The sequence below is a fragment of the Megalobrama amblycephala genome, linkage group LG14 (assembly GCF_018812025.1).
Source record: "Megalobrama amblycephala isolate DHTTF-2021 linkage group LG14, ASM1881202v1, whole genome shotgun sequence".
Taxonomy (NCBI): domain Eukaryota; kingdom Metazoa; phylum Chordata; class Actinopteri; order Cypriniformes; family Xenocyprididae; genus Megalobrama; species Megalobrama amblycephala.
In genome coordinates this window covers 43,952,732-43,964,315 of record NC_063057.1, presented here as the reverse complement: position 1 = coordinate 43,964,315, position 11,584 = coordinate 43,952,732, and positions in this window count along the sequence as shown.

Here is an 11,584-nt window from a genome sequence, read left to right as displayed (position 1 = left end):
TAGCCCCAGTAAACCATTTGGTGAGAGCCTTTTCTGTCTGTTTTCGGTTGACATCTTTAGTCAACGATTTCTTCTTCAGTCCACCTGCATAAAAGTAAAAGTTTACACACACAATCATCTGAAATGTCCAGCTGCATATCTGGGGTGAGCAATATGGCAAAAAAGAATGAACGAACGAATGACTTTATTTCAAACATGTAAAAATAATACAATAATAACTAATAGACAAAAACAAGGACAAATCAAGTTTAGCTCAGTCAACAGGATAAATTATCATAATGTCACATAATTAAATAAAAATGTAAAATCTTGAAACAGTGTTAGATTAACGGCTATATTAGTTTAAAGCAACATTAGTTTTTCGACCTTAAAATAATGTCTAAAATTATTTCAGTGGTAGAACAACCGGACGAATTCTACTGCCGCGGCCTCTTAGCGGCTACAACCACACTCTTTATGTTTCGTATTCGGGTCGGTACACACAGCTCCGCCCATCCCCTGCCAGCAGAATAGTGCGACCTGCTTTACGGCATATGTCACATATTTTATTCATAGCCTATGACTATGTTTTATGCATAGGCAATTATGGACATTATGGTTTTTGTCTAGGTGAAATGGTGTATACCAGTGGCTGAAAACCTGAGTGGCCAATATGCCTTTATGTCAGTTTTGGTGCTGTCAGTTGGCATTTCTGCAGTCCTGCTGGTAAAAATCCAGTGAACTAATTAAGAGATCATTATGAAAACTAATTAAGAGATCGTTATGAAAAATATGAAATTAAATGCAAAAGAATACATATAAGCTTAATCTGTTTAAAAGCTATATATTATGCATGTATTATATTTATTTTAATTTAAAAGTTTAATATTGTCAGTTATTATAATAGGCCTAATTATATGAATATGTCTTATTAATTATTCATAATTTAAAAATAATGAATAATTAACAGCAAATGTTGAGCAATTTTGTCTCTAAAATGTTTTCACTATAAACTGATTTAATTTGGAGCGAGATATAGAGGGGGAGTGGCTTTATTGCATCAGATACATGTCACTTTACTCACAGCTGATTGGTCCAATTTTGGTTTGAGATCTCTTATCCAGGGGTGCGTTTCCCGAACAACGATGTAACTCACTGTTGAACTACCATAATACGATGCATCATTGAACAAATCAACTAGCTAGTCACGACTGTTTCCCGAAACCGTATTGTCGCAAACCTGTCGTTCAACCACGTTGGTGAATGATGTCACGCAGGTGGTAGAGTAATAACTTCTTTAAATGAATGTGTTTGAGATTTAATTAATGCTAGAATTTCTACTATAAAATACGGACATGGCATTAGAGGACTAATTCGCTTTTTCCTCAGTTATTTTGCTTTATTTCCAGATTAAATCAAATGCTTGTTCTGACGTACTAGAGCACGTACGCACATGCGCATTCTTCAAAAACGGTGCTTTAGATCTCTTGACAAACTAAAATATAAATAGCATTTGTATATATTCAAAATAAAAAATATACATTGTACTTAATGTCAGCTTGCTTATTTTGCTCAAGATAACGATTTATTAAGTCCACATGTCACAAAAACAGGAAACTGCTCTAACCACAGCTCGAAGCAGGGGCGGAGCTACGGGTGGGCCTGGGTGGGCCTGGGTGGGCCTGGGTGGGCCTGGGCCCACCCAGATTGACAGCTTGCCCACCCAGTCAGATCCAAGAATATATATATATTATATGGGCGTCGGAACCATTGTACTTTTTAAGACCAATATATTGGACCCACTCACTTTTACCGTCTCTAATTCAGCATTTGTCTAATCCCCCCCAGGTGATGCTACTCCACAAACCACCAACAGAACATAAAAAATATCAAAAATAAAGATAGTTTTTAAAACATCGCCAAGTAAAACGCGTTTATAAAGAAATGTCTCTTTACGACCACAACAAACGGGACACTTTTCAGACGCGCATTCCACCTTCGCCTCAGCGCCAGGCGCAAGTCAAACGAGCGCGGAAAAGGTAGCTTCAGTTGAACAACAGTGAACTGTGGTCAGATGAGATGTTGTCAGGCTATATCAGTAAAACTCCTATCAGCCGTGTAGAGAATACGAACCGACGTCACGCCACGTTGCATGCCGGGACGGCGCCGCCATTTTGACAGGATCGCCCCCTACTACTTGCACTGAAATGAATACAGATACTTACAGATACTTTTCAGATATGTACAGAATCTTGTGTTTGTCTCGGTGCTTTAAGCGTTTCTTCATTCTTAAAAGCATTTGAATGTCCCCGTTCAAGTTCTACTAATTCACGAGCGGAGTGGGAGTCAGACTCGCAAAAGGTAATGTTAATTATTAAGCCAAAAATTAAAAAAAAAACACTCAGCAATGTCATTCTTTTATTGAGTGATATGCAGTGGGTTTAATCAGTGCCATTACTAAAAGATTTGCCATCCGGCGTCTTCTCGTCATCTCCGCGACCTGCTTCCCTTGCTGTTTTTACACGTAGAAAGGGCAAAAAACGTTGCTCATTGTCCAGTTCTCTCTCAGAACGATTATCAGAGTTACTATCACCATTATCGATGCAGCATTAATGACATACAATGGTGAAATTTTTCACAATCATGACAGAAAACAAATTACTGCACTAAACTCAATGACGGAAATGCTGTGCGATCCTGTCAAGATGGCGTATAAACAAAGAGGTTACCCAGAACTCAACGCGGCGTGACGTCAGAATCGTATTCTCTATAGCCTACTGGCGGCGCGCGCTGCATATTACTTTAATTATAGCTTAACTAAAGCGCAAAAGAAGCTACGGGCATGCACCGTCGTTATTCTGTCGTAAATTAAGTCATGAAATTACCAAACATGCGATTAAAGCTGCGTCAAAACTGTGCATGTATGTATTTATTGACATGGTTTTAAAACTACTGTTATCCAATTTGTTGGCCTTAAAACGTCTTAAAATGCATATATGTACACCAAGGAAATAAAAATTTTCTCGGGGGACCATGCCCCCGAACCCCCCTAGTATAATACATTTTGTAACCTCAGTAATTATGCAACCCTGCGTACTGCCCTGCTTCTTTTCTATCGAACGAAATCAAAGGTAAACGTGTATTCCTCCAGTTGTGCGCGCTTTGGGACTAAACTTTGTATGCACTGTGTGATCAATGTGTGAAAATAAATGGGAGCAAAAATGCGATTGAATGTAAAGGTTTGTGTCTCGTTGTTCTATTTAAAAGAACTACCGATTGATTGGCATTTTATCTATCTATCTATCTATCTATCTATCTATAAATTGCATAAAAAAATTTGGAGGGAGGACCCACCCACATTGTTTTTGCTTCCGACGCCCGCATGGATCGCCTCTTATTTAACACAGACATACGAATTTCTTATCGAATGGGGATGTTTCTTTCTTTTAGGTAGCCTACAATTATTCGCAGTGTTCATTTTTGAGACGTTTCAGAAAGATTCTCGCAGAAAAACAGCTGAAAGCGCACCCTGTTTTTTATTTATTTTATTTTACAAAAGTACAAGGTTTTGTTGTTATTGTGAGCATACACGAATAAAAGTAGGCCATTTGTAGGCTTGACGAAAGACTTGTTGTTTCTGTCATGAGGAAAAAATCCATCAGAACGCGCCAGCGCGTTCGTCGGCCAGAGGGATAAAAATAGCCAATTTAGTGTCATATTTATATTTAAATATTAGGCTATAGAGCCTATATTATTTGTTAAATTTCACCTATGTTGATTATGAAAAGTGAATAGCATGACGGATGCGCAATGTCGGGAGACATGCAGCTGGTCAGACATGAGTTTGACCACTTCATTAAGTTTTGTTTTATAGTAAGCCTTTCTTTAAAGTGAATTTCGTTTTGTAGAAATTGTATCTTAATTTCAATCACTGTTTCATCAACCAATTGCCTATATTTAATAAATAGGAAGAAAACCAAAAACGTCGGGTGGAATGTATTGAAGTGCGTAACAAACGAACATGTTTCTGGGGCCTTTGAATAAGGCTGAAGCAATATTCTGTTTTTAATGAATTTCTTAAATAAATAAATATAAATTCATTCGATGAATCTGAACGTATGTTTACATGAACGCTAAATAAAGTGATCGGGTTAATGTGTGAGCGTTTGTCACAAGTTTCAAATCAGTAGCTATTGATTATTTTATTTTTTTTATTTTTTTATTTTTTTATCGCAAGCTGACTTCTTTGTTATTTTTATTTATCCATATAGCTGCCTGTTACCATGCCAGGTTATTTCCAAATCATTATTATTATTATTATTATTAGGTTTTTTTTTTTTTTTATCGGTTGGTGCTGTTGGTTCAGGTTGTAACTGCAGTTTTGTCTTGTTCTTATCTCGTAGATTTACTTGAATTGATATTGTCACGTAATATTATATTAAATAACGTAATTTGAACTTGCCATACCTTGACTTTTTGTGAATTGACGCCACTTAGGGACGGTCCATCATTTTTTTCCCCCTCCCAAATTAAGCCAGTTGAAAAACATGGGATGATGCGAATTATTCTGGCCCACCCACACTTTTAGAGGCCCACCCACCATCCACTTTCTGCCTCCGCCACTGGCTCGAAGGCTGTCGTTCAACCACACAAGTTTGCGAATGTTTGTTTGAACGAAATCGTTTGAACACCAAATCGTTGAACTGTAAGTAACGACGGAACTTGCGATGTTAGTTGGCTAATGATGCTTTTGGGAAATGCACCCCTGAACATAACCTGCCCCGGAGCAGGTTAGCTGTGGAGCTTAAGTTACTATGGTGATGAACACCTCTAAAAGCCAAGTCACAGTCGTGGTACCTAAAACCCAGGATTGGCACTAACTAATCTGAAACTTACCTAGCTAGCCAGTGAATCCGGCTTCATGGTACAGGCCCCTGCTCCGGAGCAGGTTAGCTGTGTAGCGTAAGTTACCATAGCAATGAAACACGCTAAAAACCAATCCACTTTCATAAGCCTGAGACACCAGGGGGGTATTGCACAAAAGCAAGATAAGGGATTAAGCTGGGATTTTCCAGTTATCCTGGCTGAATTTAGCCCTGACTCTGTTGCATGAAGGGAGGCTAAATTAATCTACATTAAGTTACTATGGAGATTTACACTTTGCAGCTAGCCTGCTCCGGAGCAGGCTAACTGTCAGGCTAAGCTGAGCTCCTCTAACACTGACCAATAGGAACGCAATGATATTACAACTGACTCTCTCACATACAATTATTTGACTTTATTAACATTATATTTTATATATATATATATATATATATATATATATATATATATATATATATATAGTGTGTGTGTATATTATGTGTATATTATTATGTGTGTATATTTTATATATATATATATATATATATATATATATGTTTTCCTTTCTTACTGGCTAAATGTTTTGTGCCCAATATTTAATTAGATTGTTTTAAAATATATGAATACATTTCTCTCTGGTTTTGTTTGGCAGTAGTACTCTTTATGGTTATTAGAAGAGCAGAAATTAAAATCACAAAATTAAAAATTAAAATTAATATGCACAGACTAAATTTTAATTGGTAAGATGAATCTAAACTCAGTAATTGTCCCAAAGTATATTGATTTACCCCATTACAATAGTCCATTTACAGTTACTATCATAAAAATACACTTACTTGTAGGTTTGAAAGTGTACATAAGGCACATTTAATGTCCAACATCAAATATTTTAGCGAAATGTATATTTTAGAATTATTGCGCTTCTATTGCGTCCCGTCTGTTTAGCGCGCAGCAGCGCTCGTTCAATGTGAAGTTTAACCTCAAAATGGAAATCTTTGCATTACTTTCTAACATTTACAGATGGAGAATAAACTTGTGAAAAGTAAATTATGCACTAAGGAAAACACCATGTCTCAAACGCATAAAATAGCACAAAATGTATGCCGTTTCCTATGGTGGATCGATTTGATCCATGATCGACCTCTAGGGCTGCTTAAGAAAAGCGTGCACGCTAAATTATCTTGACTAGGTGAACCTGGATCGAATTAGCGGGACTGCGTGAACTTCAGTTACCTTTTATGAAACCGTTTTAGCCCAAACTCATTTGTTAGGTTAATTCAAGTCAGGTTTTGGAGTTTAATCCTCGCTTTTCTTAGCATCTTTTATGAAACAGCCCTCTGGTTTGTGGAGCTCAAAAATTAACCAAAACTCAGCGCCTATACTACACAGTTGTTTCTTGTTAATCTGTTCATTTTTGGAGTGAACTATGTTTCATTTTGGCGTATTCCTTTTACAGGCTTTAATTTAGTCTGTTTTTCTCTGTTCACAGAAGTGCTGCAGATGCAATGTGACCATAAACAGGCTACCATGGTATTTTTTATTCTACCATGGTCAAAGACACGTATCCCATCTGATATTGAGCGGAAATTGTGCTTGCTATGTTACACATATCTGAATGATCATTTGTGATGTTCTTGAGCTCAAAACATAAGCGAGTTTTTTGAAATAGCCTAACATCTAACTTGGATTTGATTCCAATAACAGAATAAAGTAGAAATATAATAATTATAGAATTATGTGACTGTTACACATGTTAATCACTTCCATACTTAATATACTTTATAGCTACTAAAACAAATAGGCCTAGCAGAGACCCCTGGAAACAAATGTCTCACGTGTTGAGAATTATTGCTGTAACTGGCCAAAATGTGAGGTTCGACTCTTTCCGTTTTTTTCTTCCCTATTTTACTTACGGAAAAAAAGTAAACTGGTGGCGCGTTCATTCCGCAAGTAGAATAGGGAAGGCGTAGGTCATACAGCGTAAGCTTTTTGAAGAATACTTAAAGCGGAAGCACGTGCAAGGCAATAATTTGTGTTTATAAAGCATATACAGTTGTTTTTTTTTTTTTTCTTCGAAAATGACCGATCGTTTCGCTAGATAAGACCCTTATTCCTTGGCTGGTATCGTTTAAAGCCCTTTGAAGCTGCACTGAAACTGTAATTTTTGACCTTCAACCATTTGGAGGCCACTGAAGTCCACTATAAGGAGAATAATCCTGGAATGTTTTCATCAAAAACCTTAATTTCTTTTCGACTGAAGAAAGAAAGACATGAACATCTTGGATGACATGGGGGTGAGTAAATAATCAGGAAAATTTTATTTGAGAGTGAACTAATCCTTTAAATTAGAAAGATATGTAAATTTTCCTTTTTCCACATTTTTTTTCTGTTTATTTGCAGTTTCTCAGCATGAGAATGTCCAAATTATTATTATTTTTAATTTAAACATTTAAAGCGTTCACCGCGCTCTCCCAGCTAATAAGGTGCAATGAGCTATATTTCAATTAAAGATACAAAGAAGGTCTGCACTCTAAAAGAGACTTTAATAAAAGTTCACAGGAGATAAGTCAACAAACATTTCGGCTCTTCGCCTTCATCAGTGTAACAATTTCATTCACTCTCAATGATTATATAGAAAATATACTCTAAATCCACAGGCGTTTACAATCATGATAAAACAATCAAATCATTAGTCCAAACTTCAGTTTATCTATAATAGGTCACAATTAAATGACAAGAGTAAATCACATATCTGACAAGAAACTCACAAATCTAGCAATGATACACAACGATCTCCAAGGGACCAGAATAGATCCTTAAAAAAAAAAACCTTTTTATGAGTAAATTTGAATTAGATTTTATTTACAATAGCAACCCTTTTGGACACTGCATTAAGTACTGGGCAAGGTATATTGATGATTGTTTCCTCATTTGGAAGGGAAGTGAAGAGGAGTTAAAGGTCCCATTCTTCGTGATCCCATGTTTCAAACTTTAGTTAGTGTGTAATGTTGTTGTTTGAGCTTTAAAATTTTACAGATTTTATTTATACTCTAAGTTCAATGCCAAGCGAGATATTTTATTTAACAGAAGTCGCCTACATTGAACGACCAGTTTGGACTACATCCCTCTACTTCCTTCTTTAATGACGTCACTAAAACAGTTTTTTGACTAACCTCCGCCCACAGGAATACACAAGAGTTGCGTTTGTATAGTGTGTTTGTCGCCATGTCGTCGAAACGCTGTTATTTTCATCCCGCAGTCCAATCACCGGGTCTGATTCCGGCTCAAATTGATAGGGTAAAATTAAAGACATGTTTACAATAACACTGAGCGCATGCATCTCCACGTTATGGTAAGAGGCGTGACCTTTCCGGGCAAGGAGCGCTAAGCTGCTGTCGAATCACAACACAGGAACCGCTGGCACAATCAGAACTCGTTATGTATTTCTGAAGGAGGGACTTCATAGAACAAGGAAGTCATCAGCCCGTTTTTATGACAGTGGAAACAGCGGTATACAGATAAGTAAATTATGTGAAAAATACTGTGTTTTTTTACACGCGAAACATGAACACATGTTATATTGCACACTCTAAACACAATCAAAGCTTCAAAAAAACACGAAAAACGGGACCTTTAAATAATTTTGTTTTGTTTTTGAATTCCAGAATGGACTCCATCACATTTTCAGTTGAAAAAGATTTGTTTTCTATTCATTTTCTAGATGTTTTGATATCCAAAATCAATAACTCCGTCTCCACCACGGTATTTCGAAAACCAACAGATAAAAATACTTTGCTTTCTGCTAATAGCCATCATCCGTTACCATTGAAAAAAGGTTTACCTTTAAGTCAACTATATAGACTAAGACGCATTTGCACTTCGGAAGAAGAATTTGATGTGCAATCTAAAATTCTATACAATCGCTTTAGTTCAAGAGGATATCCATACACTTGGTTCAAATCAGCGTTTGATAAAGTTAAAAATTCAAATAACAACCAAACTAAACAAAAAAAGCAGTTTTCGGTAAATTATATTCTTACTTGTACTAAACAAAGTCATCAGATAAAGTCTATTGTCAACAAAAATTGGTTTATTTTGGCTTCAGATCCGTCATTACAAGATGTTTTTAAACATCCTCCAATGTTTACTTATAAGAGATCTCAAAACTTGTCAAACATGTTAGTTAGATCAGCTGTCGTATATGATGACAAAAAAGCATACATTCAAGGGTGTTTTCCATGCCGTAATTGCACATCATGTTCTTCTATTCTGAGATGCAAAAGCTTTACGTGCTGTGGTAGATTTTTGCCTACGCACCTGACTTAGTTAAACCTGGGTGTCCCTGACACCATAAACAAATAAACCTGGGTGTCCCTGACACCATCAACCTATAAACCTGGGTGTCCCTGACACCATAAAACCAATAAATTTATACTCTACTGAGCGTACTTCAGTACCTGTTCGAGTCGGCCGACGTCTCGGCCTGTTTTGGGGGCCTATCACCTGATACTAAGCTCTTTAGTGCTCCCCACCGGCACTATCACCTGATACTAAGCTCTTTAGTGCTCCTCACCACTAAACACTATCACTATAGTATGGAAAGAGTTCTCTAGTGCTTAGTTGTTTGCTGCAGCCTAAAAACCAAACAGACTCCAGTCTATGCCTCAGAATATGCTTTAATCACAGCCAGGAGAGTTCTCATCATTCCAGAGGATCTCTCTCCGAACAAAGGAATACAACAGGTTTTATAGGATTTCAGGTACACTTCATAGTCAGCATGGCATGATCTATTACTCATTATCATCAGTCTCAATATGATTGGTTTAGATTTAAGAAAAACATCTCAGTTCCTCTGTCCCGCTTACTGCCGGAGTAAATTTAGATTAGAACAAATGAATCACAGGATCATCAAAAAATATCATTGGGTTAATAGTTCAGATTACTCAATAGGTTAAAACAACCTCTCAAAGACTATTTTTTATCCCCAAAAGGGATGCTGTCTAGCCAGCACAGCAGAATGTTTCTGAATCACAACACTCAGTCCTAGTGACTGTTTCTCTATTTCTAAGTTAGATTATTATTATTAGGCCTGTAGAAGAAAAGAAATGTTAGTTCATTATTTATTAGTTTAAAAATCCATCACAGTGCCCTGCTACACAAAGAGTTTTTCATATAAAATCATGTATAACATGTTCCAGTAAGAATGTGATTTATCTACTTCAGTGCCCATACCCACTGGGATATGTTGGAAAAACATCAAGACCGCTAAGGGTTCGAGTTAGTGAATATAAATCAGCTATTCGCAGACACGATGTAACTTCTCCGATTGCTAGACATTTCATTGAATCTAATCATCGTATTGAACAACTCACTTGTATAGGTATCGAAATAGTAAAGAATTCTCGCCGTGGTGGTGACATTGATAATAAACTTCTGAGAAGAGAAGCTTTTTGGATGTTCAATTTAAAAACTATGTCTCCTGTAGGTTTAAATGAAGACTATGACCTTTCTTGTTTTTTATAATTTATTCATTTATCTTTTTTTTTTTTGGGTACAATGTTTATGAATGGCTTGCTGCCTGATGTGTTATTGTACCCTATTTATATTTGTTGTTGATGGAGCTATTCTGGTGGGGTTTTTTTTTTTTTTTTTTTTTTTTTTTGAAGGATCTATTCTGGTCCCTTGGAGATCGTTGTGTATCATTGCTAGATTTGTGAGTTTCTTGTCAGATATGTGATTTACTCTTGTCATTTAATTGTGACCTATTATAGACAAACTGAAGTTTGGACTAATGATTTGATTGTTTTATCATGATTGTAAACACCTGTGGATTTAGAGTATATTTTCTATATAATCATTGAGAGTGAATGAAATTGTTACACTGATGAAGGCGAAGAGCCGAAACGTTTGTTGACTTATCTCCTGTGAACTTTTATTAAAGTCTCTTTTAGAGTGCAGACCTTCTTTGTATCTTTAATTTAAACATTTAAAAAGCTTACTTTCAAATGATACTAACCTTTTGACTCTCCTTGCTTATAGTTTTGGAGTTATGAGTCTTTACTTTTTGTATGTCACTCAGAAAAAAAGCCTCTGAAAATACTCTCAGGGCTTAAGGGGTAAAATATCATATGTCCAGTATTCAAGTTAAACAAATTCTAATTAAAAACAGCACTTAATATTGTAGCAATATTAGCTCAAAGTGGAAATATTAATTATTCACAACTCATTATGATTAATGAATGTTTGAATCAGTTAATCAGATTAACTTGATGTAGCTACATTAACATTACAATTGATAGATCAGTTCATCCTGTGAACACTCAGAATCGATTATTAGTTAATTCTAAGAGAATGGTATTTTTCATGGCTACAGAAAAACAATTCTTTCTTAGCTTTTACAGTGCTTACAGATGTAATAAGATCTGATAATTTAAAGGTGCCGTAGAACATCTTTTTAAAAGATGTAATATAAGTCTAAGGTGTCCCCAGGATGTGTCTGTGAAGTTTCAGCTCAAAATACCCCATAGATTTTTTTTAAATTAATTTTTTTAACTGCCTATTTTGGGGCATCATTAAATATGAGCCGATTTAGGCTGCGGCCCCTTTAAATGCTCACGCTCCCCACCCACGGAGCTTGCGCTTGCCTTAAACAGTGCATAAACAAAGTTCACACAGCTTATATAACCCTCAAAATGGATCTTTACAAAGTGTTCATGATGCAGCATGTCTAATCGTGTAAGTA